Raw genomic sequence first — 21,546 nt, forward strand, 5'->3', positions numbered from 1 at the left:
GTTACAGAGTGCTCATCTCCTAGAGGGCCGCAGATTCGGCATTCAGGATTGGGTCCTGGTGACCACGGATGCCAGCCTGAGAGGCTGGGGAGCAGTCACACAGGGAAGAAATTTCCTGGGCTTGTGGTCAAGCATGGAAACGTCACTTCACATAAATATCCTGGAACTAAGGGCCATTTACAATGCCCTAAGTCAGGCAAGACCTCTGCTTCAGGGTCAGCCGGTGTTGATCCAGTCGGACAACATCACGGCAGTCGCCCACGTAAACAGACAGGGCGGCACAAGAAGCAGGAGGGCAATGATGGAAGTGGCAAGGATTCTTCGCTGGGCGGAGAATCATGTGATAGCACTGTCAGCAGTGTTCATTCCGGGAGTGGACAACTGGGAAGCAGACTTCCTCAGCAGACACGATCTTCACCCGGGGGAGTGGGGACTTCACCCAGAAGTCTTCCACATGATTGTGAACCGTTGGGAAAAACCAAAGGGTGGACATGATGGCGTCCCGCCTCAACAAAAAGCTGGACAGATATTGCGCCAGGTCAAGGGACCCTCAGGCAATAGCTGTGGACTCTCTGGTAACACCGTGGGTGTACCAGTCAGTGTATGTGTTCCCTCCTCTTCCTCTCATACCAAAAGTACTGAGAATCATAAGAAGGAGAGGAGTAAAGACTATACTCGTGGCTCCGGATTGGCCAAGAAGGACTTGGTACCCGGAAATTCAAGAGATGCTCACGGAAGACCCGTGGCCTCTACCTCTAAGAAAGGACCTGCTCCAGCAGGGACCATGTCTGTTCCAAGACTTACCGCGGCTGCGTTTGACGGCATGGCGGTTGAACGCCGGATCCTGAAGGAAAAAGGCATTCCGGATGAAGTCATCCCTACCCTGATCAAAGCCAGGAAGGATGTAACCATACAACATTATCACCGTATTTGGCGTAAATATGTTGCGTGGTGCGAGGCCAGGAAGGCCCCTACAGAGGAATTTCAACTGGGTCGTTTCCTGCATTTCCTGCAAACAGGACTGTCTATGGGCCTCAAATTAGGGTCCATTAAGGTTCAAATTTCGGCCCTGTCAATATTCTTCCAAAAAGAACTGGCTTCTGTTCCTGAAGTTCAGACGTTTGTCAAGGGAGTACTGCATATACAGCCTCCTTTTGTGCCTCCAGTGGCACCTTGGGATCTCAATGTAGTTTTGGGATTCCTAAAATCACATTGGTTTGAACCACTCACCACTGTGGACTTAAAATATCTCACATGGAAAGTGGTAATGCTGTTAGCCCTGGCTTCAGCCAGGCGTGTCTCAGAATTGACCAAAACAAAAAACTGCAACAAACGAGCGCCTAATCATCAAAATAAAAAGTGAAAACCAATACGTGTTTCATAGAATTAAATAATCACAATTTTATGTTCCTGATAGTCTGCGCTTGCCGGAATACTATGTGTAGTATTGTGGTGATAGCATAGAAAAAGAACAAACGGCTGCGCTGAATATCAGGAACGAAACATGATGTACAGAGAGCCAACGTAAAAAATAACAATGTTTATTAATAAAACATATAAAAAGATTAATTGTCAAATAACCGGTGAAAAATATATACAAATATATATAAGAACAGTCACTAGACGTGAACTAGTGGTATATTGTAATGACTCAGCTTATTGGGGTGAAAAGTTCAGTGATTCACTTGTTAGATAGTTGATAAATACCAGGTGTGTTGGTAGGATCCTAATGAATAAAAAAGTCCCTCAGTTGAAATTGATATTCAATACCTTTCCAAAATGGGCTGGTAAGAGCCGAGCGTCCTCGGCTTCAATGTCCTGCAATGCCCATATACGCTGTGCAGCGGAAAGGAATGGACCGTCTCTCTCACAACCCGGTCGTGGCGGCGTGTGCGCTGAAGCCGCTGATGTCGGATGCTGTAGAAGGAGGGTGCAGCGGGGACCAAGGAACACCTGGAAGATTTCACCTGAGCTGAGTGTGGATAGGGGCGGGTCCTGACGCGTTTCGTCACGTTCACGTGACTTTCTCAAAGGTAGAATGTTCTTATATATATTTATATATATTTTTCACCGGTTATTTGACAATTAATCTTTTTATATGTTTTATTAATAAACATTGTTATTTTTTACGTTGGCTCTCTGTACATCGTGTCTCAGAATTGGCGGCTTTATCCTATAAAAGCCCTTACCTAATTTTTCATATGTGGTGCCTGCGGCTACTAGGGACTTGGAGGATTCCAAGTTGCTGGACGTAGTCAGGGCCCTGAAAATATATGTTTCCAGGACGGCTGGAGTCAGAAAATCTGATTCGCTGTTTATCCTGTATGCACCCAGCAAGCTGGGTGCTCCTGCTTCTAAGCAGACGATTGCTCGTTGGATTTGTAGTACAATTCAGCTTGCACATTCTGTGGCAGGCCTGCCACAGCCAAAATCTGTAAAAGCCCATTCCACACGGAAAGTGGGCTCATCTTGGGCGGCTGCCCGAGGGGTCTCGGCTTTACAACTTTGCCGAGCAGCTACTTGGTCAGGGGAAAACATGTTTGCTAAATTCTACAAATTTGATACCCTGGCTGAGGAGGACCTGGAGTTCTCTCATTCGGTGCTGCAGAGTCATCCGCACTCTCCCACCCGGTTGGGAGCTTTGGTATAATCCCCATGGTCCTTTCGGAGTCCCCAGCATCCACTAGGACGTTAGAGAAAATAAGAATTTACTTACCGATAATTCTATTTCTCATAGTCCATAGTGGATGCTGGGCGCCCATCCCAAGTGCGGATTGTCTGCATTACTTGTACATAGTTATTGTTACAAAAATCGGGTTATTGTTGTTGTGAGCCATCTTTTCAGAGGCTCCTTCTGTTATCATGCTGTTAACTGGGTTCAGATCACAAGTTGTACGGTGTGATTGGTGTGGCTGGTATGAGTCTTACCCGGGATTCAAAATCCTTCCTTATTGTGTACGCTCGTCCGGGCACAGTATCCTAACTGAGGCTTGGAGGAGGGTCATAGGGGGAGGAGCCAGTGCACACCAGCTAGTCCTAAAGCTTTTACTTTGTGCCCAGTCTCCTGCGGAGCCGCTATTCCCCATGGTCCTTTCGGAGTCCCCAGCATCCACTACGGACTATGAGAAATAGAATTATCGGTAAGTAAATTCTTATTTTCTGGACTGTGTCCAGGATCATCCTTAGGAATAGAAGACGTGTCGTCGGAATCAGCTGCGATTTTGGAATATTAAGAATCCAACCGTGCTGCCGCAACACTACTTGAGATAGTGCTACCCCGACTACCAACTGTTCCCTGGATCTTGCCCTTATCCGGAGATCGTCCAAGTAAGGGATAATTAAAACTCCCTTCCTTCGAAGGAGTATCATCATTTCGGCCATTACTTTGGTAAAGACCCGGGGTGCCGTGGACAAACCAAACGGCAGCGTCTGAAACTGATAGTGACAGTTCTGTACCACAAACCTGAGGTACCCTTGGTGAGAAGGGTAATTTGGGACATGGAGATAAGCATCCTTGATGTCCAGAGACACCATATAATCCCCTTCTTCCCGGTTTGCCATCACCGCTCTGAGTGACTCCATCTTGAATTTGAACCTTTGTATGTAAGTGTTCAAGGATTTCAGATTTAAATTAGGTCTCACCGAGCCGTCCGGCTTCGGTACCACAAACAGCGTGGAATAATACCCCTTTCCCTGTTGTAGGAGGGGTACCTTGATTATCACCTGCTGGGAATACAGCTTGTGAATGGCTTCCCATACCGCCTCCCTGTCGGAGGGAGACGTCGGTAAAGCAGACTTTAGGAAAACGGCGAAGGGGAGACGTCTCGAATTCCAATTTGTACCCCTGAGATACCACCTGAAGGATCCAGGGGTCCACCTGTGAGTGAGCCCACTGCACGCTGAAATTTATGAGACGGGCCCCCACCGTTTCTGTTCCTGGGAACTGGCTGTTTGCTGCAGCCTTTTTCCTCTCCCTCTGCCACGGGGCAGAAATGAGGAGCCTTTTGCCCGCTTGCCCTTATGGGGCCCAAAGGACTGCGCCTGATAATACGGCGTCTTCTTATGTTGAGAGGCTACCTGGGGTAAAAATGTGGATTTCCCAGCCGTTGCCGTGGCCACCAGGTCTGTTAGACCTACCCCAAATAACTCCTCCCTTTTATAAGGCGATACTTCCATATGCCTTTTGGAATCAGCATCACCTGACCACTGTCTTGTCCATAACCCTCTTCTGGCAGAAATGGACAGCGCACTTACTCTTGATGCCAGTCGGCAAATATCCCTCTGTGCATCACGCATATATAGAAAGCATCTTTTAAATGCTCTATAGTCAGTAATATACTGTCCCTATCTAGGGTATCAATATTGTCAGTCAGGGAATCCGACCAAGCCACCCCAGCACTGCACATCCAGGCTGAGGCGATTGCTGGTCGCAGTATCACACCCGTGTGAGTGTATATACATTTTAGGATATTTTACTGCTTTCTGTCAGCAGGTTCCTTAAGGGCGGCCGTATCCGGGGACGGTAGTGCCACCTGTTTAGACAAGCGTGTGAGCGCTTTATTCACCCTAGGGGGTGTTTCCCAATGTGCCCTATCCTCTGGCGGGAAGGGGTATGATGCTAATAACTTTTTAGGAATTAACAGTTTTTATCGGGGGAAACCCACGCATCATCACACACTTCATTTAATTCCTCAGATGCAGGAAAAACTACAGGCAGTTTTTTCTCACCCAACATAATACCCTTTTTAGTGGTACTGGTATTATCAGAAATGTGTAAAAACATTTTCCATAGCCTCAATCATGTAACGTGTGGCCCTACTGGAAGTCACATTCGTCTCTTAATCGTCGACACTGGAATCAGTATCCGTGTTGGCGTCTGTATCTGCCATCTGCGGTAATGGGCGTTTTAGAGCCCCTGATGGCTTTTGAGACACCTGGACAGGCACAGGCTGAGTAGCCGGCTGTCTCATGTCATCAATCTTTTGTAAAGAGCTGACACTGTCACGTAATTCCTTCCATAAGCTCAGCCACTCAGGTGTCGACTCCCTAGGGGGTGACAACTCCATTACAGGCAATTGCTCCGCCTCCACACCATTTTCCTCCTCATACATGTCGACACAATCGTACCGACACACACACACACAGGGAATGCTCTGATAGAGGACAGGACCCCACTAGCCCTTTGGGGAGACAGAGGGAGAGTATGCCAGCACACACCAGAGCGCTATATATATATATATATATACAGGGATAACCTTATATAAGTGTTTTTCCCCTTATAGCTGCTGTATTGTTATACTACGCCTAATTAGTGCCCCCCTCTCTTTTTTAACCCCTTTCTGTAGTGTAGTAACTGCAGGGGAGAGCCAGGGAGTTTCCCTCCAACGGAGCTGTGAGAGAAAATGGCGCCAGTGTGCTGAGGAGATAGGCTCCGCCCCCTTCTCGGCGGCCTTTTCTCCCGTTTTTCTGTGGAATCTGCCAGGGGTTAAAATTCATCCATATAGCCCTGGGGGCTATATGTGATGTATTTTCGCCAGCCAAGGTGTTTCTATTGCTGCTCAGGGTGCCCCCCCCTAGCGCCCTGCACCCTCAGTGACCGAAGTGTGAAGTGTGCTGAGGAGCAATGGCGCACAGCTGCAGTGCTGTGCGCTACCTTGGTGAAGACAGGATGTCTTCTGCCGCCGATTTTCCGGACCTCTTCTTGCTTCTGGCTCTGTAAGGGGGCCGGCGGCGCGGCTCTGGGACCGAGCTCCGAGGCTGGGCCTGTGTTCGGTCCCTCTGGAGCTAATGGTGTCCAGTAGCCTAAGAAGCCCAATCCACTCTGCACGCAGGTGAGTTCGCTTCTTCTCCCCTTAGTCCCTCGATGCAGTGAGCCTGTTGCCAGCAGGTCTCACTGAAAATAAAAAACCTAAAACTAAACTTTCACTAAGAAGCTCAGGAGAGCCCCTAGTGTGCACCCTTCTCGGCCGGGCACAAAAATCTAACTGAGGCTTGGAGGATTGTCATAGGGGGAGGAGCCAGTGCACACCAGGTAGTCCTAAAGCTTTACTTTTGTGCCCAGTATCCTGCGGAGCCGCTAATCCCCATGGTCCTTACGGAGTTCCCAGCATCCACTAGGACGTCAGAGAAACACTGATAGAGTACATTATATTTATGAATTAATTGCTTCCAGATTCTGCAGCAGCATCATCAGCACCACCAGTGTTACTCACAGTCACTTCACACTGACTGCTGCACAACACATCACTTAATTTCCGGGCCGCCCGCCACCTGGTGAAGAGACATGGGAGATGAAGGACCAGCAGTGCCACGTTGAGCGGAAGTATTGTGAATTAGTTACCCACACACTCCTTGTGACACCTGCTCCCCGTCTGCCCTCCCACCCGCCGCCTGCCGTCCGGAACCCGCACTGACAAGTAAGTCTCAGCAGAATGTGTCTGCCAGCAGCTCCCAGTCCCTCCTAGAGGAACACTGCCAGTGGTGTGGCGGCCGCGGCACACTAGGACTGAGAGACCGCAGCAGGAGGAAAGCACAGGTGGGCGGGAGGAGAGCATGGGCGGACATCACCACGTCACATTGCAAGGTGACGCCAGTCCCCCCAGTGAGGCCGCCGACGAATGCACTCAGCATAGTATTAGCAGCAGGCAGAGGGGGGTCGGGTGCAGCGGTGGTGGGAGGTACGGAAATGAGCTGCAGGCTAGGCTCCACCGATCACACAGTCAGCGATCACTGTGCTACAGCAAGCGTGGCGTGCAGCGGTGCTGGACATTAGGGAGTGCCTGTGCGCCCAGGCACCCCCTGTACGCACGCCTATGCGCTACCACCCCCCATATGCCACACTACATCACTATGCTACAGCCCTCCCATATGCTGCACTTCATAATTACACTATACCCCCCATACAACATACTACATCACCACACTACACTACTCACAATAAAATTAAAACATCCCAGTTCCTCATTCTTAATGAGCTCACGTGAGTTCTCTCCCCAACGGAGCTCCAGACCAAGTAACAATGAAGACACCAGCAGCGTGTAGGGGGCAGGCCTGGTCCACTTGTCAGGAGAGAGCAGTCACAGGAGGGTAAGAAGGGGGCGGGGCCTAGTCCTACAGACGGGAGAGAGCACAGACAGGAGAGAGCAAGGTACAGGGGTAGAAGGGGACGGAGCCTATTCTTACAGGCTTTCAAAATTCGACTTTAAAATTCGACATTTGACAAATTCGACTTTTCTGCAATGGTACAAATGCGGCAATTCGACAAAAGTATATTCAATTGAAGTTTGTAAATTCGACAACAGTGCTTTTAAACAGTAAATTCGTCATTTTCAATCCGCCACACTTTGCTGGCGGAATCTAATAAAAAAAATTTAAAAACATGTTTTTTTTTTTGCAGTTTTTTTTTTTTGGTAATAGCATATCTATTTATATTAGAAGGGATTAGGTACTTGGTTTGTCTTTTTTGGAGGCACAAGTATTATTTATATATTTTTTAAAATATTATTTATTTTTAAATGGAATGTGAAAAACCCGAAAAAAAAATTGCGTGGGTCCCCCCTCCAAAGCATAACCAGCCTCGGGCTCTTCGAGCCGGTCCTGGTTCTAAAAATCCGGGGGAAAAACGGACAGGGGATCCCCCGTATTTTTAAAACCAGCACCGGGCTCTGCGCCTGGTGCTGGTGCAAAAAATACGGGGGACAAAAAGAGTAGGGGTCCCCCGTATTTTTTACACCAGCATCGGGCTCCACTAGCTGGACAGATAATGCCACAGCCGGGGGTCACTTTTATACAGTGCCCTGCGGCCGTGGCATTAAATATCCAACTAGTCACCCCTGGCCGGGGTACCCTGGGGGAGTGGTGACCCCTTCAATCAAGGGGTCCCCCCCCCAGCCACCTAAGGGCCAGGGGTGAAGCCCGAGGCTGTCCCCCCCATCCAAGGGCTGCGGATGGGAGGCTGATAGCCTTGAGAAAATTTAAAGAATATTGTTTTTTCTAGTAGTACTACAAGTCCCAGCAAGCCTCCCCCGCAAGCTGGTACTTGGAGAACCACAAGTACCAGCATGCAGGAGAAAAACGGGCCCGCTGGTACCTGTAGTTCTACTGGGGAAAAAATACCCAAATAAAAACAGGACACAGACACCGTGAAAGTATAACTTTATTTCCCACCTGCCGACACACACATACTTACCTATGTTGACATGAAGCAGTCGGTCCTCTTCTCCAAGTAGAATCCACGGGTACCTGAAAATAAAAGATAATTATACTCACCTGATCCAGGTTCCAGATTAAATCCACGTACTTGGCAAAACAACAAACCGAACACCCGGACCAGACGGACTGAAAGGGGTCCCATGTTTACACATGGGATCCCTTTCCACGAATGCAGACATCCGAATCTCGCGAGAATCCAACAGCGGGATGATGACGTTCGTGCGCGCTCAGGCTAGCCGAGCAAGGCGGGAAGGTTCGAACCTGCCTCGGACCCGTGTAAAATGGGTGAAGTTCGGGGGGTTCGGATTCCGACGAACCGAACCCACTCATCACTAGTATGTACGTGAGTGTCAGGTGCCGTGCGCGTACATACGTGTCAGTGCCGTGCGTGTACGTACGTGTGTGTCAAGTGTCGTACGTGTACGTGTGTGTGTGTGTGTGTGTCAGGTGGCGCGTACCTACATGTGTGTATGTCAGGTGCTGTGCATGTGTGTACGTACAGGCGTGTGTCAGGTGCCGCGCGTGTACGTACGTGTGTGTGTGTGTGCAAAAGAGAGATATCGGCAAGGAAAAGCTGTATTTTACCTTTGCATTTTTCTCCCAAACGAAGGACACTAGAATGAAAATTTTAAAGCCTCCTGTTAGTGCTTCATCTACACGTTATAGCCCAGAATTTTACAATGCCTATCTCTTTGCAAAAGAGAGATATCGGCAAGGAAAAGCAGTATTGTACCTTTGCATTTTTCTACCAAACGAAGGACACTAGAATGAAAATTTAAAAGCCTCCTGTTAGTGCTTCATCTACACGGTATAGCCCTGAATTTTCCAATGCCTAGCTCTTTGCAAAAGAGAGATATTGGCAAGGAAAAGCTGTATTGTACCTTTGCATTTTTCTACCAAACGAAGGACACTAGAATGAAAATTTAAAAGCCTCCTGTTAGTGCTTCATCTACACGGTATAGCCCTGAATTTTCCAATGACTAGCTCTTTGCAAAAGAGAGATATTGGCAAGGAAAAGCTGTATTGTACCTTTGCATTTTTCTCCCAAACGAAGGACACTAGAATGAAAATTTTAAAGCCTCCTGTTAGTGCTTCATCTACACGTTATAGCCCTGAATTTTCCAATGCCTATCTCTTTGCAAAAGAGAGATATCGGCAAGGAAAAACTGTATTGTACCTTTGCATTTTTCTCCCAAACGAAAGACACTAGAATGAAAATTTTAAAGCCTCCTGTTAGTGCTTCATCTACACGTTATAGCCCTGCATTTTCCAATGCCTATCTCTTTGCAAAAGAGAGATATCGGCAAGGAAAAGCAGCATTGTACCTTTGCATTTTTCTCCCAAACGAAAGACACTAGAATGAAAATTGTAAAGCCTCCTGTTAGTGCTTCATCTACACGTTATAGCCCTGCATTTTCCAATGCCTAGCTCTTTGCAAAAGAGAGATATTGGCAAGGAAAAGCTGTATTGTACCTTTGCATTTTTCTCCCAAACGAAGGACACTAGAATGAAAATTTTAAAGCCTCCTGTTAGTGCTTCATCTACACGTTATAGCCCTGAATTTTCCAATGCCTATCTCTTTGCAAAAGAGAGATATCGGCAAGGAAAAGCTGTATTGTACCTTTGCATTTTTCTCCCAAACTAAAGACACTAGAATGAAAATTTTAAAGCCTTCTGTTAGTGCTTCATCTACACGTTATAGCCCTGAATTTTCCAATGCCTAGCTCTTTGCAAAAGAGAGATATCGGCAAGGAAAAGCTGTATTGTACCTTTGCATTTTTCTCCCAAACGAAAGACACTAGAATGAAAATTTTAAAGCCTCCTGTTAGTGCTTCATCTACACGTTATAGCCCTGAATTTTCCAATGCCTATCTCTTTGCAAAAGAGAGATATCGGCAAGGAAAAGCTTTATTGTACCTTTGCATTTTTCTCCCAAATGAAGGACACTAGAATTAAAATTTTAAAGCCTCCTATTAGTGCTTCATCTACACGTTATAGCCCTGAATTTTCCAATGCCTATCTCTTTGCAAAAGAGAGATATCGGCAAGGAAAAGCTGTATTTTACCTTTGCATTTTTCTCCCAAACGAAGGACACTAGAATGAAAATTTTAAAGCCTCCTGTTAGTGCTTCATCTACACGTTATAGCCCAGAATTTTCCAATGCCTATCTCTTTGCAAAAGAGAGATATCGGCAAGGAAAAGCAGTATTGTACCTTTGCATTTTTCTACCAAACGAAGGACACTAGAATGAAAATTTAAAAGCCTCCTGTTAGTGCTTCATCTACACGGTATAGCCCTGAATTTTCCAATGCCTAGCTCTTTGCAAAAGAGAGATATTGGCAAGGAAAAGCTGTATTGTACCTTTGCATTTTTCTCCCAAACGAAGGACACTAGAATGAAAATTTTAAAGCCTCCTGTTAGTGCTTCATCTACACGTTATAGCCCTGAATTTTCCAATGCCTATCTCTTTGCAAAAGAGAGATATCGGCAAGGAAAAACTGTATTGTACCTTTGCATTTTTCTCCCAAACGAAAGACACTAGAATGAAAATTTTAAAGCCTCCTGTTAGTGCTTCATCTACACGTTATAGCCCTGCATTTTCCAATGCCTATCTCTTTGCAAAAGAGAGATATCGGCAAGGAAAAGCAGCATTGTACCTTTGCATTTTTCTCCCAAACGAAAGACACTAGAATGAAAATTGTAAAGCCTCCTGTTAGTGCTTCATCTACACGTTATAGCCCTGCATTTTCCAATGCCTAGCTCTTTGCAAAAGAGAGATATTGGCAAGGAAAAGCTGTATTGTACCTTTGCATTTTTCTCCCAAACGAAGGACACTAGAATGAAAATTTTAAAGCCTCCTGTTAGTGCTTCATCTACACGTTATAGCCCTGAATTTTCCAATGCCTAGCTCTTTGCAAAAGAGAGATATCGGCAAGGAAAAGCTGTATTGTACCTTTGCATTTTTCTCCCAAACGAAAGACACTAGAATGAAAATTTTAAAGCCTCCTGTTAGTGCTTCATCTACACGTTATAGCCCTGAATTTTCCAATGCCTATCTCTTTGAAAAAGAGAGATATCGGCAAGGAAAAGCTTTATTGTACCTTTGCATTTTTCTCCCAAATGAAGGACACTAGAATTAAAATTTTAAAGCCTCCTATTAGTGCTTCATCTACACGTTATAGCCCTGAATTTTCCAATGCCTATCTCTTTGCAAAAGAGAGATATCGGCAAGGAAAAGCTGTATTTTACCTTTGCATTTTTCTCCCAAACGAAGGACACTAGAATGAAAATTTTAAAGCCTCCTGTTAGTGCTTCATCTACACGTTATAGCCCAGAATTTTCCAATGCCTATCTCTTTGCAAAAGAGAGATATCGGCAAGGAAAAGCATTATTGTACCTTTGCATTTTTCTACCAAACGAAGGACACTAGAATGAAAATTTAAAAGCCTCCTGTTAGTGCTTCATCTACACGGTATAGCCCTGAATTTTCCAATGCCTAGCTCTTTGCAAAAGAGAGATATTGGCAAGGAAAAGCTGTATTGTACCTTTGCATTTTTCTCCCAAACGAAGGACACTAGAATGAAAATTTTAAAGCCTCCTGTTAGTGCTTCATCTACACGTTATAGCCCTGAATTTTCCAATGCCTATCTCTTTGCAAAAGAGAGATATCGGCAAGGAAAAACTGTATTGTACCTTTGCATTTTTCTCCCAAACGAAAGACACTAGAATGAAAATTTTAAAGCCTCCTGTTAGTGCTTCATCTACACGTTATAGCCCTGCATTTTCCAATGCCTATCTCTTTGCAAAAGAGAGATATCGGCAAGGAAAAGCAGCATTGTACCTTTGCATTTTTCTCCCAAACGAAAGACACTAGAATGAAAATTGTAAAGCCTCCTGTTAGTGCTTCATCTACACGTTATAGCCCTGCATTTTCCAATGCCTAGCTCTTTGCAAAAGAGAGATATTGGCAAGGAAAAGCTGTATTGTACCTTTGCATTTTTCTCCCAAACGAAGGACACTAGAATGAAAATTTTAAAGCCTCCTGTTAGTGCTTCATCTACACGTTATAGCCCTGAATTTTCCAATGCCTATCTCTTTGCAAAAGAGAGATATCGGCGAGGAAAAACTGTATTGTACCTTTGCATTTTTCTCCCAAACGAAAGACACTAGAATGAAAATTTTAAAGCCTCCTGTTAGTGCTTCATCTACACGTTATAGCCCTGAATTTTCCAATGCCTAGCTCTTTGCAAAAGAGAGATATCGGCAAGGAAAAGCTGTATTGTACCTTTGCATTTTTCTCCCAAAAGAAGGACACTAGAATGAAAATTTTAAAGCCTCCTATTAGTGCTTCATCTACACGTTATAGCCCTGAATTTTCCAATGCCTATCTCTTTGCAAAAGAGAGATATCGGCAAGGAAAAGCTGTATTGTACCTTTGCATTTTTCTCCCAAACGAAGGACACTAGAATGAAAATTTTAAAGCCTCCTGTTAGTGCTTCATCTACACGTTATAGCCCAGAATTTTCCAATGCCTATCTCTTTGCAAAAGAGAGATATCGGCAAGGAAAAGCTGTATTGTACCTTTGCATTTTTCTCCCAAACGAAAGACACTAGAATGAAAATTTTAAAGCCTCCTGTTAGTGCTTCATCTACACGTTATAGCCCTGAATTTTTCAATGCCTATCTCTTTGCAAAAGAGAGATATTGGCAAGGAAAAGCTGTATTGTACCTTTGCATTTTTCTTCCAAACGAAGGACACTAGAATGAAAATGTTTAAGCCTCCTGTTAGTGCTTCATCTACACGTTATAGCCCTGAATTTTCCAATGCCTATCTCTTTGCAAAAGAGAGATATCGGCAAGGAAAAGCTGTATTGTACCTTTGCATTTTTCTCCCGAACGAAAGACACTAGAATGAAAATTGTAAAGCCTCCTGTTAGTGCTTCATCTACACGTTATAGCCCTGCATTTTCCAATGCCTAGCTCTTTGCAAAAGAGAGATATTGGCAAGGAAAAGCTGTATTGTACCTTTGCATTTTTCTCCCAAACGAAAGACACTAGAATGAAAATTTTAAAGCCTCCTGTTAGTGCTTCATCTACACGTTATAGCCCTGAATTTTCCAATGCTTATCTCTTTGCAAAAGAGAGATATCGGCAAGGAAAAGCAGCATTGTACTTTTGCATTTTTCTCCCAAACGAAAGACACTAGAATGAAAATTTTAAAGCCTCCTGTTAGGCCATCATCTACACGACATAGCCCTGAATTTTCCAATGCGCAGCTCTTTGCAAAAGAGAGATATTGGCAAGGAAAAGCTGTCTTGTACCTTTGCATTTTTCTCCCAAACGAAGGACACTAGAAAGAAAATTTTAAAGCCTCCTGTTAGGCCATCATCTACACGACATAGCCCTGAGTTTTCCAATGCGCAGCTCTTTGCAAAAGAGAGATATTTGCAAGGAAAAGCTGTCTTGTACCATTGCATTTTTCTCCCAAACGAAGGACACTAGAAAGAACATTTTAAAGCCTCCTGTTAGGCCATCATCTACACGACATAGCCCTGAATTTTCCAATGCGCAGCTCTTTGCAAAAGAGAGATATTGGCAAGGAAAAGCTGTCTTGTACCTTTGCATTTTTCTCCCAAACGAAGGTCACTAGAAAGAAAATTTTAAAGCCTCCTGTTAGGCCATCAACTACACGACATAGCCCTGAATTTTCCAATGCGCAGCTCTTTGCAAAAGAGAGATATTGGCAAGGAAAAGCTGTCTTGTACCATTGCATTTTTCTCCCAAACGAAGGACACTAGAAAGAACATTTTAAAGCCTCCTGTTAGGCCATCATCTACACGACATAGCCCTGAATTTTCCAATGCGTAGCTCTTTGCAAAAGAGAGATATTGGCAAGGAAAAGCTGTCTTGTACCTTTGCATTTTTCTCCCAAACGAAGGACACTAGAAAGAAAATTTTAAAGCCTCCTGTTAGGCCATCATCTACACGACATAGCCCTGAATTTTCCAATGCGTAGCTCTTTGCAAAAGAGAGATATTGGCAAGGAAAAGCTGTCTTGTACCTTTGCATTTTTCTCCCAAACGAAGGACACTAGAAAGAAAATTTTAAAGCCTCCTGTTAGGCCATCATCTACACGACATAGCCCTGAATTTTCCAATGCGCAGCTCTTTGCAAAAGAGAGATATTGGCAAGGAAAAGCTGTCTTGTACCATTGCATTTTTCTCCCAAACGAAGGACACTAGAAAGAAAATTTTAAAGCCTCCTGTTAGGCCATCATCTACACGACATAGCCCTGAATTTTCCAATGCGTAGCTCTTTGCAAAAGAGAGATATTGGCAAGGAAAAGCTGTCTTGTACCGTTGCATTTTTCTCCCAAACGAAGGACACTAGAAAGAAAATTTTAAAGCCTCCTGTTAGGACATCATCTACACGACATAGCCCTGAATTTTCCAATCCGTAGCTCTTTGCAAAAGAGAGATATTGGCAAGGAAAAGCTGTCTTGTACCTTTGCATTTTTCTCCCAAACGAAGGACACTAGAAAGAAAATTTTAAAGCCTCCTGTTAGGCCATCATCTACACGACATAGCCCTGAATTTTCCAATGCGCAGCTCTTGGCAAGGAAAAGCTGTCTTGTACCATTGCATTTTTCTCCCAAACGAAGGACACTAGAAAGAAAATTTTAAAGCCTCCTGTTAGTGCTTCATCTACACGTTATAGCCCTGAATTTTCCAATGCCTAGCTCTTTGCAAAAGAGAGATATCGGCAAGGAAAAGCTGTATTGTACCTTTGCATTTTTCTCCCAAACGAAAGACACTAGAATGAAAATTTTAAAGCCTCCTGTTAGTGCTTCATCTACACGTTATAGCCCTGAATTTTCCAATGCCTATCTCTTTGCAAAAGAGAGATATCGGCAAGGAAAAGCTGTATTGTACCTTTGCATTTTTCTCCCAAACGAAAGACACTAGAATGAAAATTGTAAAGCCTCCTGTTAGTGCTTCATCTACACGTTATAGCCCTGAATTTTCCAATGCCTAGCTCTTTGCAAAATAGAGATATTGGCAAGGAAAAGCTGTATTGTACCTTTGCATTTTTCTCCCAAACGAAGGACACTAGAATGAAAATTTTAAAGCCTCCTGTTAGTGCTTCATCTACACGTTATAGCCCTGAATTTTCCAATGCCTATCTCTTTGCAAAAGAGAGATATCGGCAAGGAAAAGCTGTATTGTACCTTTGCATTTTTCTCCCAAACTAAAGACACTAGAATGAAAATTTTAAAGCCTTCTGTTAGTGCTTCATCTACACGTTATAGCCCTGAATTTTCCAATGCCTAGCTCTTTGCAAAAGAGAGATATCGGCAAGGAAAAGCTGTATTGTACCTTTGCATTTTTCTCCCAAACGAAAGACACTAGAATGAAAATTTTAAAGCCTCCTGTTAGTGCTTCATCTACACGTTATAGCCCTGAATTTTCCAATGCCTATCTCTTTGCAAAAGAGAGATATCGGCAAGGAAAAGCTTTATTGTACCTTTGCATTTTTCTCCCAAATGAAGGACACTAGAATTAAAATTTTAAAGCCTCCTATTAGTGCTTCATCTACACGTTATAGCCCTGAATTTTCCAATGCCTATCTCTTTGCAAAAGAGAGATATCGGCAAGGAAAAGCTGTATTTTACCTTTGCATTTTTCTCCCAAACGAAGGACACTAGAATGAAAATTTTAAAGCCTCCTGTTAGTGCTTCATCTACACGTTATAGCCCAGAATTTTCCAATGCCTATCTCTTTGCAAAAGAGAGATATCGGCAAGGAAAAGCAGTATTGTACCTTTGCATTTTTCTACCAAACGAAGGACACTAGAATGAAAATTTAAAAGCCTCCTGTTAGTGCTTCATCTACACGGTATAGCCCTGAATTTTCCAATGCCTAGCTCTTTGCAAAAGAGAGATATTGGCAAGGAAAAGCTGTATTGTACCTTTGCATTTTTCTCCCAAACGAAGGACACTAGAATGAAAATTTTAAAGCCTCCTGTTAGTGCTTCATCTACACGTTATAGCCCTGAATTTTCCAATGCCTATCTCTTTGCAAAAGAGAGATATCGGCAAGGAAAAACTGTATTGTACCTTTGCATTTTTCTCCCAAACGAAAGACACTAGAATGAAAATTTTAAAGCCTCCTGTTAGTGCTTCATCTACACGTTATAGCCCTGCATTTTCCAATGCCTATCTCTTTGCAAAAGAGAGATATCGGCAAGGAAAAGCAGCATTGTACCTTTGCATTTTTCTCCCAAACGAAAGACACTAGAATGAAAATTGTAAAGCCTCCTGTTAGTGCTTCATCTACACGTTATAGCCCTGCATTTTCCAATGCCTAGCTCTTTGCAAAAGAGAGATATTGGCAAGGAAAAGCTGTATTGTACCTTTGCATTTTTCTCCCAAACGAAGGACACTAGAATGAAAATTTTAAAGCCTCCTGTTAGTGCTTCATCTACACGTTATAGCCCTGAATTTTCCAATGCCTAGCTCTTTGCAAAAGAGAGATATCGGCAAGGAAAAGCTGTATTGTACCTTTGCATTTTTCTCCCAAACGAAAGACACTAGAATGAAAATTTTAAAGCCTCCTGTTAGTGCTTCATCTACACGTTATAGCCCTGAATTTTCCAATGCCTATCTCTTTGAAAAAGAGAGATATCGGCAAGGAAAAGCTTTATTGTACCTTTGCATTTTTCTCCCAAATGAAGGACACTAGAATTAAAATTTTAAAGCCTCCTATTAGTGCTTCATCTACACGTTATAGCCCTGAATTTTCCAATGCCTATCTCTTTGCAAAAGAGAGATATCGGCAAGGAAAAGCTGTATTTTACCTTTGCATTTTTCTCCCAAACGAAGGACACTAGAATGAAAATTTTAAAGCCTCCTGTTAGTGCTTCATCTACACGTTATAGCCCAGAATTTTCCAATGCCTATCTCTTTGCAAAAGAGAGATATCGGCAAGGAAAAGCATTATTGTACCTTTGCATTTTTCTACCAAACGAAGGACACTAGAATGAAAATTTAAAAGCCTCCTGTTAGTGCTTCATCTACACGGTATAGCCCTGAATTTTCCAATGCCTAGCTCTTTGCAAAAGAGAGATATTGGCAAGGAAAAGCTGTATTGTACCTTTGCATTTTTCTCCCAAACGAAGGACACTAGAATGAAAATTTTAAAGCCTCCTGTTAGTGCTTCATCTACACGTTATAGCCCTGAATTTTCCAATGCCTATCTCTTTGCAAAAGAGAGATATCGGCAAGGAAAAACTGTATTGTACCTTTGCATTTTTCTCCCAAACGAAAGACACTAGAATGAAAATTTTAAAGCCTCCTGTTAGTGCTTCATCTACACGTTATAGCCCTGCATTTTCCAATGCCTATCTCTTTGCAAAAGAGAGATATCGGCAAGGAAAAGCAGCATTGTACCTTTGCATTTTTCTCCCAAACGAAAGACACTAGAATGAAAATTGTAAAGCCTCCTGTTAGTGCTTCATCTACACGTTATAGCCCTGCATTTTCCAATGCCTAGCTCTTTGCAAAAGAGAGATATTGGCAAGGAAAAGCTGTATTGTACCTTTGCATTTTTCTCCCAAACGAAGGACACTAGAATGAAAATTTTAAAGCCTCCTGTTAGTGCTTCATCTACACGTTATAGCCCTGAATTTTCCAATGCCTAGCTCTTTGCAAAAGAGAGATATCGGCAAGGAAAAGCTGTATTGTACCTTTGCATTTTTCTCCCAAACGAAAGACACTAGAATGAAAATTTTAAAGCCTCCTGTTAGTGCTTCATCTACACGTTATAGCCCTGAATTTTCCAATGCCTATCTCTTTGAAAAAGAGAGATATCGGCAAGGAAAAGCTTTATTGTACCTTTGCATTTTTCTCCCAAATGAAGGACACTAGAATTAAAATTTTAAAGCCTCCTATTAGTGCTTCATCTACACGTTATAGCCCTGAATTTTCCAATGCCTATCTCTTTGCAAAAGAGAGATATCGGCAAGGAAAAGCTGTATTTTACCTTTGCATTTTTCTCCCAAACGAAGGACACTAGAATGAAAATTTTAAAGCCTCCTGTTAGTGCTTCATCTACACGTTATAGCCCAGAATTTTCCAATGCCTATCTCTTTGCAAAAGAGAGATATCGGCAAGGAAAAGCATTATTGTACCTTTGCATTTTTCTACCAAACGAAGGACACTAGAATGAAAATTTAAAAGCCTCCTGTTAGTGCTTCATCTACACGGTATAGCCCTGAATTTTCCAATGCCTAGCTCTTTGCAAAAGAGAGATATTGGCAAGGAAAAGCTGTATTGTACCTTTGCATTTTTCTCCCAAACGAAGGACACTAGAATGAAAATTTTAAAGCCTCCTGTTAGTGCTTCATCTACACGTTATAGCCCTGAATTTTCCAATGCCTATCTCTTTGCAAAAGAGAGATATCGGCAAGGAAAAACTGTATTGTACCTTTGCATTTTTCTCCCAAACGAAAGACACTAGAATGAAAATTTTAAAGCCTCCTGTTAGTGCTTCATCTACACGTTATAGCCCTGCATTTTCCAATGCCTATCTCTTTGCAAAAGAGAGATATCGGCAAGGAAAAGCAGCATTGTACCTTTGCATTTTTCTCCCAAACGAAAGACACTAGAATGAAAATTGTAAAGCCTCCTGTTAGTGCTTCATCTACACGTTATAGCCCTGAATTTTCCAATGCCTATCTCTTTGCAAAAGAGAGATATCGGCAAGGAAAAACTGTATTGTACCTTTGCATTTTTCTCCCAAACGAAAGACACTAGAATGAAAATTTTAAAGCCTACTGTTAGTGCTTCATCTACACGTTATAGCCCTGAATTTTCCAATGCCTAGCTCTTTGCAAAAGAGAGATATTGGCAAGGAAATGCTGTATTGTACCTTTGCATTTTTCTCTCAAACGAAGGACACTAGAATGAAAATTTTAAAGCCTACTGATAGTGCTTCATCTGCACGTTATAGCCCTGAATTTTCCAATGCCTAGCTCTTTGCAAAAGAGAGATATCGGCAAGGAAAAGCTGTATTGTACCTTTGCATTTTTCTCCCAAACGAAAGACACTAGAATGAAAATTTTAAAGCCTCCTGTTAGTGCTTCATCTACACGTTATAGCCCTGAATTTTCCAATGCCTATCTCTTTGCAAAAGAGAGATATCGGCAAGGAAATGCTGTATTGTACCTTTGCATTTTTCTCCCAAACGAAAGACACTAGAATGAAAATTTTAAAGCCTCCTGTTAGTGCTTCATCTACACGGTATAGCCCTGAATTTTCCAATGCCTAGCTCTTTGCAAAAGAGAGATATCGGCAAGGAAAAGCAGCATTGTACCTTTGCATTTTTCTCCCAAACGAAAGACACTAGAATGAAAATTGTAAAGCCTCCTGTTAGTGCTTCATCTACACGTTATAGCCCTGCATTTTCCAATGCCTAGCTCTTTGCAAAAGAGAGATATTGGCAAGGAAAAGCTGTATTGTACCTTTGCATTTTTCTCCCAAACGAAAGACACTAGAATGAAAATTTAAAAGCCTCCTGTTAGTGCTTCATCTACACGGTATAGCCCTGAATTTTCCAATGCCTAGCTCTTTGCAAAAGAGAGATATCGGCAAGGAAAAGCAGCATTGTACCTTTGCATTTTTCTCCCAAACGAAAGACACTAGAATGAAAATTGTAAAGCCTCCTGTTAGTGCTTCATCTACACGTTATAGCCCTGCATTTTCCAATGCCTAGCTCTTTGCAAAAGAGAGATATTGGCAAGGAAAAGCTGTATTGTACCTTTGCATTTTTTCTCTCAAACGAAAGACACTAGAATGAAAATTTTAAAGCCTCCTGTTAGTGCTTCATCTTCACGTTATAGCCCTGCATTTTCAAATGCCTATCTCTTTGCAAAAGAGAGATATCGGCAAGGAAAAGCAGCATTGTACTTTTGCATTTTTCTCCCAAACGAAGGACACTAGAATGAAAATTTAAAAGCCTCCTGTTAGTGCTTCATCTACACGGTATAGCCCTGAATTTTCCAATGCCTAGCTCTTTGCAAAAGAGAGATATTGGCAAGGAAAAGCTGTATTGTACCTTTGCATTTTTCTCCCAAACGAAGGACACTAGAATGAAAATTTAAAAGCCTCCTGTTAGTGCTTCATCTACACGTTATAGCCCTGAATTTTCCAATGCCTATCTCTTTGCAAAAGAGAGATATCGGCAAGGAAAAGCTGTATTGTACCTTTGCATTTTTCTCCCAAACGAAGGACACTAGAATGAAAATTTAAAAGCCTCCTGTTAGTGCTTCATCTACACGTTATAGCCCTGAATTTTCCAATGCCTATCTCTTTGCAAAAGAGAGATATCGGCAAGGAAAAACTGTATTGTACCTTTGCATTTTTCTCCCAAACGAAAGACACTAGAATGAAAATTTTAAAGCCTCCTGTTAGTGCTTCATCTACACGTTATAGCCCTGAATTTTCCAATGCCTAGCTCTTTGCAAAAGAGAGATATTGGCAAGGAAATGCTGTATTGTACCTTTGCATTTTTCTCTCAAACGAAGGACACTAGAATGAAAATTTTAAAGCCTACTGTTAGTGCTTCATCTACACGTTATAGCCCTGAATTTTCCAATGCCTAGCTCTTTGCAAAAGAGAGATATCGGCAAGGAAAAGCTGTATTGTACCTTTGCATTTTTCTCCCAAACGAAAGACACTAGAATGAAAATTTTAAAGCCTCCTGTTAGTGCTTCATCTACACGGTATAGCCCTGAATTTTCCAATGCCTAGCTCTTTGCAAAAGAGAGATATCGGCAAGGAAAAGCAGCATTGTACCTTTGCATTTTTCTCCCAAACGAAAGACACTAGAATGAAAATTGTAAAGCCTCCTGTTAGTGCTTCATCTACACGTTATAGCCCTGCATTTTCCAATGCCTAGCTCTTTGCAAAAGAGAGATATTGGCAAGGAAAAGCTGTATTGTACCTTTGCATTTTTCTCCCACACGAAAGACACTAGAATGAAAATTTTAAAGCCTCCTGTTAGTGCTTCATCTACACATTATAGCCCTGAATTTTCCAATGCCTAGCTCTTTGCAAAAGAGAGATATTGGCAAGGAAAAGCTGTATTGTACCTTTGCATTTTTCTCCCAAACGAAGGACACTAGAATGAAAATTTTAAAGCCTACTGTTAGTGCTTCATCTACACGTTATAGCCCTGAATTTTCCAATGCCTAGCTCTTTGCAAAAGAGAGATATCGGCAAGGAAAAGCTGTATTGTACCTTTGCATTTTTCTCCAAAACGAAAGACACTAGAATGA

This window comes from Pseudophryne corroboree, unplaced genomic scaffold (genome assembly GCF_028390025.1).
Source record: "Pseudophryne corroboree isolate aPseCor3 unplaced genomic scaffold, aPseCor3.hap2 scaffold_337, whole genome shotgun sequence".
Classification (NCBI taxonomy): Eukaryota; Metazoa; Chordata; class Amphibia; order Anura; family Myobatrachidae; genus Pseudophryne; species Pseudophryne corroboree.